The sequence below is a fragment of the Bombus huntii genome, unplaced genomic scaffold (genome assembly GCF_024542735.1).
Source record: "Bombus huntii isolate Logan2020A unplaced genomic scaffold, iyBomHunt1.1 ctg00000059.1, whole genome shotgun sequence".
Classification (NCBI taxonomy): domain Eukaryota; kingdom Metazoa; phylum Arthropoda; class Insecta; order Hymenoptera; family Apidae; genus Bombus; species Bombus huntii.
The window spans coordinates 774,625-778,410 of NW_026099320.1; the positions used below are offsets into that span (position 1 = coordinate 774,625).

Consider the following 3,786-nt stretch of genomic DNA (forward strand, 5'->3'; position numbering starts at 1 on the left):
ATTCATATATTAAATAAAAAGAAAAAAAATTTGTTTATTTATAGTATATAAGTAGCTTATATTAGAGCATTAGATTGAAAATATTAGGGAAATTTTTTTAAATTTTTAAATAATATTTATTATATATATATATATGAATTTAAATTTTAAATATTATTATTAATAATAAATTCTAAGAAATAATGATATTTTAAATCAATTATTAAAGTTAGAAGCTTTATTGAATTATTTCTATTTACAATTAATTTTTTATTTATTAATAATTTTATATTGAAAGTATAATGTTTTATTTAAACTATATAAATTAAATTAAATTTTAAATTTTGTATAATTTTTAAAATAATTTTTTTTATATAATATTTATATATATATATATTAATAAATTGGAATATTAAATTCAATTATTTTATTAACAATAAAATGCCTCTAATTTGGCTTCAATTTAAAATTTATTTTATTTAATATATAAATTTAAATTTATATAAGAAGTAAAATTTACTTTTAATTTCGACTTAAAGATTGATTTATTTTTTAAATCCTTATATATATATATATATATATATATATATATATATATATATATATATATATATATATATATATATATATATATATATATATATATATATATATATATATATATATATATATATATATATATATATATATATATATATATTAAAATATTTAATTAGAATAATCTAAAATATTCAATTTAAATAATTACATGATCATTCTATTAATAAAGAAAAAATTAATATTAAAAATAAAAAAATTATTAAAATAAATAAATATAAAAAATTTAATGTTTTGATATATGAAATTAAAGGAATTAGTAAAATAATTTCTACATCAAAAATTAAAAATGTTAATGAAATTAAATAAAATGGTAATGAAAATGGAATATTTATTTTTGTGATTGGATTAAATCCACATTCATAAGGTAAGTTTTTTTCTATGTTAAATTTTTTATATATTGATAAAACTTTATTTAATAAAAAAATAATTATTAAAATTATAAAAATTAATAAATAATAAATTATATTAATTAAATATATTAATTTAATATTAAATTTTTTAATTGGAAATTAAATGTAATTTAATTATACTATATATTTAAAATTTAATTTAATTTATAATGATATAATAAAATATGTAAATGAATAATCAAATTACATCAACAAAATGTCAATATCAAATAGCAAATTCAAAATTAATATGATGAATTGTTGAAAAATGATTTTTTATTATTCGAATTAAAGAATATAATAAAAATAATGTTCCAATTAAGACATGAATACCATGAGAACCAGTGGATAAAAAAAAAAAAAAAAAAAAAATAGATCCAAAAATTCTATCATTAATACAGAAGAATGAATTATAATATTCAAAAATTTGTATAAAATTAAAATAAAATCCTAAAAAAATTGTTGATATTAATATTGATATTCTTGATTTAAATTTGTTATTTAATATATTATAATGTCTTAATGTTACTGAAAATCCTGATATAATTAAAATAATTGAGTTTAATAAAGGGATTTCAAATGGATTAAAAAATTTAATTATTTTAGGTGGTCATATTAAATTAATTTCAATTGAAGGAGAAATTGAATTATGGAAGAATGTTCAAAAAGATGAAATAAAAAAAAAATAGTTCAGAAATAATAAATATAATTATTCTAAATTTTATTATTGATAAAATATAAAAAGAATGTATTCCTTGAAATGTTCTTTCTCGAATAATATCTCGGAATCATATTATTGTTGATAAAATTAAAATTAATAAATTTAAGATTATAATTAATAAATTATTTAAAGAAATTCATAAAATTGTTCTTAATAATATATTTATAGTATTAAAAGAGACAATAATTGGTCATGGTCTAATAGTAACAATATGAAAAGGAAAGTTTTTTTTCATTAATTTGATTCAGAAAAATATAATGTTAATAAAATTGAGAATACATAAGCTTGAATTAAAGCTATTGAAATTTCTAGAATTAATAATATATTTTGAATTATTAAAGTTAATGGTGATAAAATAATGAAGTTTATTATAAAATTTCTTAGTAAAATAAGAATAAGATGTCCTGAAATTAAATTTGCTGAAAGACGAATTGATAATGTTCAAGGGCGAATAAAAAGTCTAATAAGTTCAATAATTACTATAAAATTTATTAAAAATTTTGGAGAATTTAATGGTACTAAATGTCTTAAAGTTTTTATAGGAAAATTAATAATTGAGTAAATTAGAAATCTTAATCATAAAGATAATGCTATTGATAGATTAAATATTAAATGTCTTGTTGATGTAAAGATATAAGGAATTAATCTAAATAAATTTAATATTATAATATGAATTATAATTCTTAAGAATCAAAAAATATTTATTGAATATTTATTAGTTATCATTATTTTAAATTCATTAAATAAATATTCAATAAATAATTTAAAAATTATTAAAATTCGTGAAGGAATTAATCAATATGAATTTGGAAATAAAATAATTGGTAAAATTATAAAAATTCAATTTAATTGAATATAATTATTAATTGAAGGATCAAACATTTCAAATAAATTGTTTATCATAATCATTTTCATTTTTTAATTAAATTATTTTTATTATTATTATTATTTATATTATAAATATTTTTTATGATAATATATAATAAAAATGAATTTCTTAAAATTATAATAGTAAATAAACATATTAAACATATTATAAAGATAACTAATCAATTAATAGGTATTATTTGTGGTATTCATTAGAAGTAAATTTTAATTACTATAATTGATTTAAAAGATCAATTCTTTATTTCAGACATCTAATGATAGAAAAATAATAATAAAATATTAATTTTAGAATGATAATCTAAAGTTATTTAAATTAACTAATTTTTCAAATTTTATTTTTAATTCAATTTATAAATAATTCATAAGAAGTTCTTTCTAATATAATAGGTATAAATCTATGATTTATTCCACAAATTTCAGAGCATTGTCCAAAATAAATTCCTGGACGGATACAAAATAAACTGAATTGATTAATTCGACCAGGAATAGCATCTACTTTAATTCCTAATGATGGAATAGTTCATGAATGAATAACATCTAATGAAGAAATAATTATTCGTATAGAAATTTTAAATGGAATAATTAATCGATTATCAGTTTCTAATAATCGAAATTGATTTATTAGTTCATAATTTAATATATATGAATCAAATTCATAATTATTAAATTCTGGATATTCATAAGATCAATATCATTGATGGCCAATAGCTTTAATAGAAAAATGAGGATTTACAATTTCATCGATATAATATAAAATTTTTAAAGATGGAAAACAAATAATTATTAAAATAATTATAGGAGATAAAGTTCAAATAATTTCAATTGTATGATTTTTTAAAAGAGTTAGATTTAAATAATTATTATATATAAAATCTATAATAAAAAATGTTGTTAAAGAAATAATAATAATTATTATTATTATAGTTAAATTATGAAAGGAAATTAAATTATCAGAATAAAAAGAATTTGAATCTTGAAATGTAAATATATTTCATGTAGAAATTTTTAATAATTAAAATTTATTTGAATTTGAAATTCATTATATAATTTTATTAAATTAATTTATTAATAAAAGATAAAAATCTTTATAATTGAATTTTAAATTCAAAGCACTAATCTGCCATATTAATAATTATATATATATATATATTATTTATTAATAAATTTTTAAATTTTAATTATTAAAAATATTTTTAATTTTATTATTTA

General features: G+C 13.6%; 2 pseudogenes; both read right to left on the reverse strand.

The window, feature by feature from the left end:
• Window positions 1–1,536: 1,536 nt before the first annotated feature.
• Window positions 1,537–2,854, reverse strand: LOC126875864 (ATP synthase subunit a-like; annotated as a pseudogene).
• Window positions 2,855–2,898: 44 nt separating this feature from the next.
• Window positions 2,899–3,577, reverse strand: LOC126875879 (cytochrome c oxidase subunit 2-like; annotated as a pseudogene).
• Window positions 3,578–3,786: the final 209 nt, after the last annotated feature.